We start from the raw sequence: 12,625 nt of genomic DNA on the forward strand, positions 1-12,625 counted from the left end.
GCATTCGCACCTTTTCTTACCCGCTTTTTACAAACCATGGTCGGACTTTCACACCTTTTAGTAGCCGAACAACTCCGCTCCCGCTATTGATTGTGTACAGTCGGGTATTTTAACCTTTTCTTACCCGCTTTTTACCAACTATGGTTGGACATTCACACCTTCTTACAGCAGAACACCTCCGCTCCCTGTTTTGATTATGTATGGTTTGACATTCGCACCTTCTCTCACCCGCCTTTTACTATGGTCGGCCATTCACAGCTTCCTCTCCACCATACTTGTATGGTGGGATATTCACACCCACTTCCATCCGAAGACCTCCGCCCCCACTTTTGTTGATATTTAGTCGGTCATTCGCACCTTACCCGCTTTTGGCAAACTATGGCCTTCTTGCAGCCGAACACCTCTGATCTCGCTTTTGATGATGTAAGGTTGGGCATTCAGACCTTGCTTCACCTGCTTTTCACCAAATATAGTCGGACATTCACACCTTCTTGCAGCCAAACGCTTCCGCTTTTAGTGTTCTATGAGGCATTCACATATTTTTTTTCACCGTATTTTATAGATTATGGTTGGAAATTCTCACCCACTCTCATCCGAAGACCTCTCCTCCCGCTTTTGTTAATATATAGTCGGGCATTCGAACCTTTTCTTACCCGCTTTTTACAAATTATGGTCGAACATTCACTCCTACTTTGCAGCTGAATACTTCCGCTCCACCTTTTAGGTATGTATGGTTGGCATTTGCACCTCTTTTTATACTGATTGCTGAAGATTAAGTTGTTCTTTCTCAAACTACAAATTTTTTTTAATTGTTGAAACTTGATTTGAAGTGGATAAATAAGGAGGACAAACAGTTTTAAGTCAGGCTGATAGAAGGAATTAATTTTATAGCAAAATCTGTATTTCGTCATATGTCGAGAGATGCTTATTGCTGAAGAAGTTCTTTCTCATTCTACAAAGTACAACGTTGTTTATCGTTGAAACTTGATTAGACATGAATAAATATGAAGGACAAAGCAGTCTTAACTTGGTTTGAGTTAATGAATTCGTTTTATAGGAGAATCCGAATTCGTGCATAACTCATAAAATAGAGCTTATTTTCGGATTCCTGAAGAATGAGTCTGGTTCTTTCTCATAATACAAAGTTTGTTGTTTATTGTTGAAACTTCATCAGAAGTGAAGAAATAAATGAATGCCTATCAACAAATGTGGGATCTAAACTCTAGTGCTTCCTCTAAAATAATTTCCTTTCTCAATTTAGAAATGTGTGTGTGTAAGTCACAACACCCGTGACACCAAAACGGCTTTCTTTTCTCTACACTCTGCACTATGAGCACACACACCAAATCAGAAAGGCTTTTTTCTCTCTTTTCTACATTATGGACTGTGGGGACACAAAACCGCTCTCTCTTTTTTTTTTTTTTATCGTGTGCCAGGGCGTTGTCTCAAGTATTAGATTATGCTTAAGATACGAATGGGTTTATCAGTCACATCAGAATCCATACATACTGATCCTCCCGTAATAAAATGGTCGGATCTTATCAAACACACTTTGTTTCGTGTGACAATCAAGTCAGCGAAACAGCGTATACACGTCAAGACACTGAATCAAGTTTGCCACAAGAACTCATAAGTTTGGCAGTATTGCTCTGCCGTCAGCAATCATACACCCATTTTATTTTCGTGAGACATGTGCAAGCACCTGTTCATCTACTGTTCTATCACTATGAATTAGTGATCTATTATCAATAAGGATACTTCTACAACTACTATCAAAGTATGTCCAGACTTCTTATGTTGTCAGTTGCTATATATGAATAAGTGGGTAGCTACTGACAAGCATTAAGCATGTCACACAACCCTAACATATAACATTTCAGGACACACCACACAGTTAACAACCACAGTGAAGCGTGTCAAAGCCCAAACATGTAACATTCAACAGGACACTTACACAACACATTCAAATCAAACAGTCAGACAACATACAAGAACATATACCCCAGCCGGCATTGCTCCCTGCCTATTTTCGTACAGCACACTATGTGTGCGCACACCTTTATTCACAAACTCTTCAACTTATACTCTTTTACCGAAGCTGCTACAGCTCGATTGGCCGAATACCCTTTGATCCTATTTCGGTGAATTTGACATCTGCCTTACATATAACAGATTAGCGGTTTAGCAGTTTTAATTTAGTTTGAGTGAAGGAATTCATTTTATAGCAAAATCCGAAATCGTGAAGAACTCATGAAAGTAAGCTTATTCTCGGATTCCTGAAACTTTAGATTTGCTCTTTCTTTTACTGCAAAGTACAACGTTGTTTTTTTTGTTTAAATCTTTCTAGACATGGTAAATATTAAGGACAAAGCAGTTTTCACATAGTTTGAGTGAAGGAATTCATTTTATAGATAAAATCCCAAGAGTCTGCTGAGAAAAGAGAGTGAATGCGAAGTAGACTTTAACACGGCTATGGGAGCGAGCCGAGTGTGGGCTAACCGGGAGAATTGCTTGAAAGAAACGCGACACCGAATGAGCGATCAGAACAAAGCCTCAATACGGGATTCTCGTGGTGTTTTTGTTGCTGCCTTGTCTTTTGCACAGAGTAAAAGACAAGGCAGCCATCGAATAGGGCCCGATTGTTCCTGGTTGGTCAGCCGAGGAGCAAGGGGGGGGGGGGGGGGAGCAAGCGTCTCAACCAAGCAAAGCTCACCATGGGGAAGGTGGCTATGCCAACTAGCCTGATGCCCTGCTCCCGCAGTGACGGATAATCGTACTCTGGTTTCTCTTCATAACGTACAAGTCTTTCGCCTTTTACTAAAGATTTCTGTGGAGAGCAGCACTAATGAGTTGTTTCTATTTTTGGCAGGCTTTACCTTTGCGGGTGAAGCCCTTTCTGTCTGTGCAAAAGAAATCTTCTTACTGTGCAGAGTGACTTCTCTGAGTAGAGTCGCCTTACTTGTTGCGACTGTGCCGATGTTCGAAGCTGGAGTGCAAAGTTGTTGCTTGAATGGTGCTTGCTGGAGCGTGCGGGAGTGCAAAGTTATACCATTTAAAAGGGCTGAAGAGTGCTCAGTGCAGCGGGTGGGCGACACTCTGGCCACCTTGAAAACCGAGGTTACATCCACTAGCAGGGGCAGCCCAAGTTCTGCCGCAAGTGTGGTGAGCATGGGCACCTGGTTGAGGCTTGTACCAAGGTGTTATGTGGGAAGAGCAGAGAAATTGGGCAAACTTTTGGAGAGTGTCCAAATGGCAGGAAATGTAATCTCTGTGGAGAATTAAATCACCTCTTCAGAGATTGCCCTAAATCTTTTGCCAACAAATTAAAGACGGTAAAGCCACAGTCAAGCCAACAAAGAGAAGGACCAAAGGTGGCAGTTGGTGAACAAAGTGAAGAGGTTGACCCAATAAATTCAAACTTCCCGCCAAAAGCTTGGATTGGAAGTGAGGAGCAAAAAGGGGAGGGGTCTGTAGAGGCCTCACCACTCAGTGTTGAAGTCTGTGAGAATTCACAGGCAGAGGGTGGAGCTACGCTAAATGAGGAGGAAGAGCAGACAGGTGAGTCTAGTGAAGATACTCACCTCCCCGAAGGTCAACAGCCGAAGAGGACGGCATCTGAGCCTCTGATTCCCCAGTGGTATCAGAGAAGAGGGGAAGGGTTAGGTCCCTTTCAGACAGTTCTTCAGTGGAAGAACCTAGAGTCTTCCCCTCCGACTCACCAAATGAGGTCTCCTTTTTAACTTCAGCTCTGCAATCAAACCCCAGGGACTCAAAGTTAAATGCAACATTGCGTCAGAGGCCAACACCGAGAGTCCGAAAAGGAAATATAGATCACCCTACTCACTTTTCACCTAAAGAAATGAAGGAAGAGCTAGTTTCCCAAGAAATAACCTGTGTGTAATTTGTTTTGATAACTTAGAAAAACGAAAATGACATACCTACTTTCCTTTATGCTTTTAATGGTTCTCACCTTCTCAACACTAAATGTGAGAAGTGTGAAATCAAAGACAAGAGCCCAGAGTATTTTATCCTTCTTAGACTCCATAAAATCAGATGTGTTTTTAATACAAGAATGTGGACTACCTTTTTTAAAAAACCATAGACAATGGGAGGAAATGTGGCCCCATTTATCGATATGGAGTGGCTCAAATCAAAATAAAAATGATGGTGTGGCCATTCTAATTAAAAATCCGCATGTTCTGGTGAAAGGTAGCACAGTGGTGAGAGACGGACGGGCACTTTTAGCACACTTGAATTTTATGGGGCAAGACTTTAACCTCTTAAATATTTATGGTTTCAATGGAAAAAATGAAAGGTATGACCTTTTAGAAGATATACAGCTTTACATGCTAGGGCAAGTACCTTTAGTTGTAGGAGGGGGTTTTAACTGTATCTTGAGCAGGAAAGATAGAAAAAGAGCAGGGGTAGATTTTAAAGTGGATAAGACTTCGATTTTACTTCAGGGCATATGCAGGGATTTTAAGCTTACTGACTGTTTTAAAACCATGCATCCCAGAGAGGAGGGCTTCACCTGGTTTAGTCATGATGGCACCAGAGCCTCTCGCATTGATTATTTCTTTACTAGAGATTGCCCACCCACTGATGTTAGATTAACCCCTGTTTTCTTTTCAGACCACCTTATGCTCTCCTGCACCCTTTCACCCCCCTTCTGGTGTGACGGTAGGAAGTGGTCTGTGGAAACTCAACTGTTCCCTGTTGGAGGATGAAATCATAGTCAGTCAGTACAGGGAATGTTATAAAGAGTGGCAGACCCTTCAAGACCTCTACGAAATACATGCACAATGGTGGGAAATGGTGAAGGAAACGACCCAGACTTTTTTTAAACAGCAAGGTAAACGTAAAAAAAGGAAAGAGAATAGATGTATGATGGGACTACATAAACGCTTACAGCGCTACTTTAAACTAAATCAGTGTGGCATAGACTTTAAAGAAGAAATCAAAGATGTCAAAAAGGAAATGTCAGTTTCAGCAGAAATAAAGAGTAAAGGAATTTTTGTAAGAAGCAGGGAGCAGGAAATTGAGGAAGGTGAAAAATAAAGAAAGTTATAAATAAAAAGGAGTGTATTCAAAATCTAAAAAGAGAAGATGGGTTTTTAACAAAATCCACACAAGAGATGATTGAAACTGTACATACCTTTTATAGTAACATGTACAAAGAGAAACCAGTGCACTTGGAAACATCGGCAGAAATCTTAAAATTCGTTGACAAAACCGTAAAAGAGAATGCACACTTGACACAGAATTTTACTGCTTTAGAGTTAAAAAAATGCCTAACAGGTTTTAAGAGAAGTCGAGCTCCGGGTTTAGACGGGCTTCCTGCAGAATTCTATCTGACCTATTGGGACCTTTTATCATCAGACATTTTAGATGTTTTTAAAGATTTTGAAAAACTCGACCGACTGCCTGACAGTTTTAGAGTGGGAATAGTGACTCTACTTTATAAAAAAAATGATAAGACTGAACTAAAGAATTGGAGGCCCATCACACTTTTAAACTTTGACTGTAAACTTTTTAGCAAGGTTTTAGCGACACGGATGTCCTCTGTTTTAGAGGAGGTAATTCACCCAGACCAAACTTGTGCCATCTCAGGGAGACAACTCACCGACAGCCTCGTACTGATTCGAGACATCATTGATTACGCTAGAGACAGAAACACCCGGCTTGTCATCTTAAATTTAGACTTTGAAAAAGCATTTGATCGGGTCTCGCATCAATATCTCTTTCAGGTGTTGCAGCCATCGAAAAGGGCCCGATTGTTCCTACTTGGTGAGCTTTGCTTGGTTGAGACGCTTGCCCCCCCCCCCCCCCCCCCCCCCCCCCCTCCCCCCCCCTGCTCCTCGGCTGACCAAGTAGAAACAATCTATTCGATGGCTGCCTTGTCTTTTACTCTGTGCAAAAGACAAGGCAGCCACAAACACCACGGGAACACCGTATTGAGGCTTTGTTCTGACCACTCATTCGGTGTCGCGTTTCTTTCAAGCAATTCTCCCGGTTAGCCCGCACTCGGCTCGCTCCCAGAGCCGTGTTAAAGTCCACTTCGCATTCACTCTCTTTTCTCAGCAGATTAAAAGAAAGTTTCATCTTGGGCTCCCTGAAACTTCCATCCTGCACCGCTGTTTGCTTTTTCACAAGAGCAGAGGAGAGCGCACCGTTCCCAGCGGCACTGCAGTACCGGGTCGAGGCTTGGAGTGAACGGAGCAAGCTTCTTTTTCAACTCCTATTCTTAAAAATCCATTTAATATGTTGTCCTCGTATAGAGGACATATTAAACTGATAAGAACAGATACTACACTTGATCTTAGCCAAAAGGCCGAGAAGCGATAACTGTCCACTGTTTCAGGTCCGAGGGCCCTTGCTGGCACAATGCGCACTTGTAGCAATGTTCTTTTTATGGCCATAGGTGGCCAGAGTGTCACGTTGCACCTCCGCCCACCCGCTGCACTGAGCACTCTTCAGCCCTTTTAAATGGTATAACTTTGCACTCCCGCATGCTCCAGCAAGCACCATTCAAGCAACAACTTTGCACTCCAGCTTCGAACATCGGCACAGTCGCAACAAGTAAGGCGACTCTACTCAGAGAAGTCACTCTGCAAAGTAGCAAGATTTCTTTTGCACAGACAGAAAGGGCTTCACCCGCAAAGGTAAAGCCTGCCAATAATAGAAACAACTCATTAGTGCTGCTCTCCACGGAGGTCTTTAGTAAAAGGCGAAAGACTTGTATGTTATGAAGAGAAACCAGAGTACAATTATCCGTCACTGCAGGAGCAGGGCATCAGGCTAGTTGGTATAGTCACCTTCCCCATGGTGAGCTTTGCTTGGTTGAGACGCTTGCCCCCCCCCCCCCCCCCCCCTTGCTCCTCGGCTGACCAAGTAGGAACAATCGGGCCCTATTCGATGGCTGCCTTGTCTTTTACTCTATGCAAAAGACAAGGCAGCAACAAAAACACCACGAGAATCCCGTATTGAGGCTTTGTTCTGACCGCTCATTCGGTGTCGCGTTTCTTTCAAGCAATTCTCCCGGTTAGCCCACACTCGGCTCGCTCCCATAGCCGTGTTAAAGTCTACTTCGCATTCACTCTCTTTTCTCAGCAGACTCTTGGGATTTTATCTATAAAATGAATTCCTTCACTCAAACTATGTGAAAACTGCTTTGTCCTTAATATTTACCATGTCTAGAAAGATTTAAACAAAAAAAACAACGTTGTACTTTGCAGTAAAAGAAAGAGCAAATCTAAAGTTTCAGGAATCCGAGAATAAGCTTACTTTCATGAGTTCTTCACGATTTCGGATTTTGCTATAAAATGAATTCCTTCACTCAAACTAAATTAAAACTGCTAAACCGCTAATCTGTTATATGTAAGGCAGATGTCAAATTCACTGAAATAGGATCAAAGGGTATTCGGCCAATCGAGCTGTAGCAGCTTCGGTAAAAGAGTATAAGTTGAAGAGTTTGTGAATAAAGGTGTGCGCACACATAGTGTGCTGTACGAAAATAGGCAGGGAGCAATGCCGGCTGGGGTATATGTTCTTGTATGTTGTCTGCCTGTTTGATTTGAATGTGTTGTGTAAGTGTCCTCTTGAATGTTACATGTTTGGGCTTTGACACGCTTCACTGTGGTTGTTAACTGTGTGGTGTGTCCTGAAATGTTATATGTTTGGGCTGTGTGACATGCTTAATGCTTGTCAGTAGCTACCCACTTATTCATATATACCAACTGACAACATAAGAAGTCCTTGTAGAAGTATCCTTATTGATAATAGATCACTAATTCATAGTGATAGAACAGTAGATGAACAGGTGCTTGCACATGTCTCACGAAAATAAAATGGGTGTATGATTGCTGACGGCAGAGCAATACTGCCAAACTTATGAGTTCTTGTGGCAAACTTGATTCAGTGTCTTGACGTGTATACGCTGTTTCGCTGACTTGATTGTCACACGAAACAAAGTGTGTTTGATAAGATCCGACCATTTTATTACGGGAGGATCAGTATGTATGGATTCTGATGTGACTGATAAACCCATTCGTATCTTAAGCATAATCTAATACGTGAGACAACGCCCTGGCACACGATAAAAAAAAAAAGAGAGAGAGAGCGGTTTTGTGTCCCCACAGTCCATAACGTAGAAAAGAGAGAAAAAAGCCTTTCTGATTTGGTGTGTGTGCTCATAGTGCAGAGTGTAGAGAAAAGAAAGCCGTTTTGGTGTCACGGGTGTTGTGACTTACACACACACATTTCTAAATTGAGAAAGGAAATTATTTTAGAGGAAGCACTAGAGTTTAGATCCCACATTTGTTGATAGGCATTCATTTATTTCTTCACTTCTGATGAAGTTTCAACAATAAACAACAAACTTTGTATTATGAGAAAGAACCAGACTCATTCTTCAGGAATCCGAAAATAAGCTCTATTTTATGAGTTATGCACGAATTCGGATTCTCCTATAAAACGAATTCATTAACTCAAACCAAGTTAAGACTGCTTTGTGAGAAAGATGAGAAAGAACTTCTTCAGCAATAAGCATCTCTCGACATATGACGAAATACAGATTTTGCTATAAAATGAATTCCTTCTATCAGCCTGACTTAAAACTGTTTGTCCTCCTTATTTATCCACTTCAAATCAAGTTTCAACAATTAAAAAAAATTTGTAGTTTGAGAAAGAACAACTTAATCTTCAGCAATCAGTATAAAAAGAGGTGCAAATGCCAACCATACATACCTAAAAGGTGGAGCGGAAGTATTCAGCTGCAAGTAGGTGTGAATGTTCGACCATAATTTGTAAAAAGCGGGTAAGAAAAGGTTCGAATGCCCGACTATATATTAACAAAAGCGGGAGGAGAGGTCTTCGGATGAGAGTGGGTGAGAATTTCCAACCATAATCTATAAAATACGGTGAAAAAAAATATGTGAATGCCTCATAGAACACTAAAAGCGGAAGTGTTCGGCTGCAAGAAGGTGTGAATGTCCGACTATATTTGGTGAAAAGCAGGTGAAGCAAGGTCTGAATGCCCAACCTTACATCATCAAAAGCGAGATCAGAGGTGTTTGGCTGCAAGAAGGCCATAGTTTGCCAAAAGCGGGTAAGGTGCGAATGACCGACTAAATATCAACAAAAGTGGGGGCGGAGGTCTTCGGATGCAAGTGGGTGTGAATATCCCACCATACAAGTATGGTGGAGAGGAAGCTGTGAATGGCCGACCATAGTAAAAGGCGGGTGAGAGAAGGTGCGAATGTCAAACCATACATAATCAAAACAGGGAGCGGAGGTGTTCTGCTGTAAGAAGGTGTGAAAGTCCGACCATGGTTTGTAAAAAGCGGGTAAGAAAAGGTGCGAATGCCCGACAATGTATGATCAAAAGAGGGAGTGGAGGTTTTCGGCTGCAAGAAGGTCTGAATGTCCAACCATAATTTGTAAAAACCGGGGAAGAAAAGGCTCGAAAGCCCGACTATACACCATCAAAAGTGGGAGCGGAGGTGTTCAGCTGCAAGACGGTCTGAATGTCCATCAATAATTGCTAGAAAACATGAAAGAAAATTTTCGAATATCAAACTGCACATGATCTTAAGCAGGAGAGGAGGTGTTCAGCTGCAAGAAGGTGTGAATGTCTACCCATAATTACTGAAAAATGGGTAAGAAAAGGTGCGAATGCCTAACCATACATCATCAAAAGAGGGAGCGGAGGTGTTCCGCTGTAAGACGGTGTGAATGTCCGACCATAGATGGTAAAAAGCGGGTAAGAAAAGGTTAAATTACCAGACTGTACACAATCAAAAGAGGGAGCGGAGTTGTTCAGCAAAGAGAAGGTGTGAAAGTCCGACCTTGGTTTGTAAAAAGCGGGTAAGAAAAGGTTCGTATGCCCGAATATACACCATCAAAAGCGGAAGCGGAGGTGTTCGGCTGCAAGATATTGTGAACGTCCGACCAAAGTTTGTAAAAAGCAGTTAAGAAAAAGTTCGAATATCTAACCAAACATAAGAATGAGTCTTTTCCGCTTTAGAATGCCCGACTATAGACCATCAAATGCGGGAGCGGAAGTGTTCGGCTCTGAGTAGGTGTGAATGTCCGACCATAATTGCTGAAGAATGTGTTAGAAAAGGTAAGAATGCTGGACCATACATCATCAAAAGCGGTAGAGGTGGTGTTCGGCTGCAAAAAGGTGTGATTGTTCGACTAAAGTTTGTAAAAAGTGGGTAAGACAAGGTGCGAATGCCTGACAATGTATGATCAAAAGCGGGAGCGGAGGTGTTCAGCTGCAAGAAGGTCTACATGTCCATCAATAATTGCTAGAAAACATGAAAGAAACTTTTCGAAAATCAAACCGCACATGATCATAAGTGGGATAGGAGGTGTTCAGCTGCAAGGTGTGAATGTCCACCCATAATTCCTGAAAAATGGGCAAAAAAAAGGTGTGAATGCCCAACCATACATCATCAAAAGCAGGAGTGGAAGTGTTCGGCTACAAGAAGGTGTGAACGTCCAACCAAAATATGTAAAAAGAAGTTAAGAAAAGGTTCGAATATCCAACCAAACATAATCAAAAGCGGGAGCAGAGCTGTTCGACTGCAAGTAGGTGTGAATGTCAGATCATAATTTGCAAAAAGCTGATGAGAAAGGGTGAGAATGCCCGACTATACATCATCAAATGCGGGAGCGGAGTTGTTCGGCTGTGAGTAGGTGTGAATCTCCGACCATAATTGCTGAAAAATGTGTTAGAAAAGGTAAAAATGCCGGTCCATACATCATCAAAAGCGAGAGAGGTTGTGTTCGGCTGCAAGTAGGTGTGAATGTCCAGCCATAATTACTCACAAACGGGTAAGAAAAGGTAGTATTGCCAGACCATATATGATCAAAACAGGGAGCGGAGGAGGTTCAGCTGCAAGAAGGTTTGAATGTCAAACTAAAGTTCAAATATATTAACAAAAGCGGGAGGAGAGGTCTTCGGATGAAAGTGGTTGAAAATTTCCAACCATAATGTATAAAATGCGGTGAAAAAAAAGGTGTGATAGAACACTAAAAGGTGGAGCGGAAGTGTTCGGCTGCAAGAAGGTGTGAATGTCCGACTATATTTGGTGAAAAGCAGGTGAAGCAAGGTCTGAATGCCCAACCTTACATCATCAAAATTAAGATCAGAGTTGTTTGGCTGCAAGAAGGCCATAGTTTGCAAAATGCGGGTAAGGTGCGAATGTCCGACTAAATATCAACAAAATTTGGGGCGGAGGTTTTCGGATGCAAGTGGGTGTGAATATCCCACCATACAAGTATGGTGGAGAGGAAGCTGTGAATAGCCGACCATAGTTTGGAAAAAGCGGGTAAGAAAAGGTTTGAATGCCCGAACATACACCATCAATAGAGGGAGCGGAGGTGTTCCGCTGTACGAAGGTGTGAATGTCCGACCATACTTGGTAAAAAGCGGGTAAGAAAAGGTTAAAATTCCCGACTGTACACCATCAAAAGCGGAAGCGGAGGTGTTCGGCTGCAAGATATTGTGAACGTCCGACCAAAGTTTGTAAAAAGCAGTTAAGAAAAGGTTCGAATATCTAACCAAACATAATCAAAAGCGGGAGCAGAGCTGTTCGACTGGAAGTAGGTGTGAATGTCAGATCATAATTTGCAAAAAGCTGATGAGAAAGGGTGAGAATGCCCGACTATACACCATCAAATGCGGGAGCGGAGTTGTTCGGCTGTGAGTAGGTGTGAATCTCCAACCATAATTGCTGAAAAATGTGTTAAAAAAGGTAAAAATGCCGGTCCATACATCATCAAAATCGGGAGAGGTGGTGTTCAGCTGCAAGAAGGTCTACATGTCCATCAATAATTGCTAGAAAACATGAAAGAAAATTTTCGAAAATCAAACCACACATGATCATAAGTGGGAGAGGAGGTGTTCAGCTGCAAGAAGGTGTGAATGTCCACCCATAATACCTGAAAAATGGGTAAAAAAAAGGTGCGAATGCCCAACCATACATCATCAAAAGAAGGAGTGCATGTGTTCGGCTACAAGAAGGTGTGAACGTCCAACCAAAGTTTGTAAAAAGCAGTTAAGAAAAGGTTCGAATATCCAACCATACATAATCAAAATCGGGAGCAGAGCTGTTCGACTGCAAGTAGGTGTGAATGTCAGATCATAATTTGCAAAAAGCTGATGAGAAAGGGTGAGAATGCCCGACTATACATCATCAAATGCGGGAGCGGAGTTGTTCGGCTGTGAGTAGGTGTGAATCTCCGACCATAATTGCTGAAAAATGTGTTAGAAAAGGTAAAAATGCCGGTCCATACATCATCAAAAGCGAGAGAGGTTGTGTTCGGCTGCAAGTAGGTGTGAATGTCCAGCCATAATTACTCACAAACGGGTAAGAAAAGGTAGTATTGCCAGACCATATATGATCAAAACCGGGAGCGGAGGAGGTTCAGCTGCAAGAAGGTTTGAATGTCAAACTAAAGTTCAAATATATTAACAAAAGCGGGAGGAGAGGTCTTCGGATGAAAGTGGTTGAAAATTTCCAACCATAATGTATAAAATGCGGTGAAAAAAAAGGTGTGATAGAACACTAAAAGGTGGAGCGGAAGTGTTCGGCTGCAAGAAGGTGTGAATGTCCGA

General features: G+C 42.2%; 3 non-coding genes across 3 annotated transcripts; 1 reads left to right on the forward strand and 2 right to left on the reverse strand.

The window, feature by feature from the left end:
• The first annotated feature begins 2,773 nt into the window (after positions 1-2,773).
• Positions 2,774-2,887, forward strand: LOC140310630 (U5 spliceosomal RNA). Its single transcript, XR_011916682.1, has one exon. It is a non-coding gene; the product is annotated as a U5 spliceosomal RNA (small nuclear RNA).
• Positions 2,888-6,159: 3,272 nt separating this feature from the next.
• LOC140310404 (U2 spliceosomal RNA) lies at positions 6,160-6,343 on the reverse strand. The gene has a single exon (XR_011916479.1). It is a non-coding gene; the product is annotated as a U2 spliceosomal RNA (small nuclear RNA).
• A 308-nt stretch (positions 6,344-6,651) lies between these two features.
• LOC140310779 (U5 spliceosomal RNA) lies at positions 6,652-6,765 on the reverse strand. Its single transcript, XR_011916818.1, has one exon. It is a non-coding gene; the product is annotated as a U5 spliceosomal RNA (small nuclear RNA).
• Between the last annotated feature and the right edge of the window lie 5,860 nt (positions 6,766-12,625).

The sequence above is a fragment of the Leuresthes tenuis genome, unplaced genomic scaffold (assembly GCF_036924035.1).
Source record: "Leuresthes tenuis unplaced genomic scaffold, fLeuTen1.0.hap1 SCAF_6, whole genome shotgun sequence".
Lineage (NCBI taxonomy): Eukaryota > Metazoa > Chordata > Actinopteri > Atheriniformes > Atherinopsidae > Leuresthes > Leuresthes tenuis.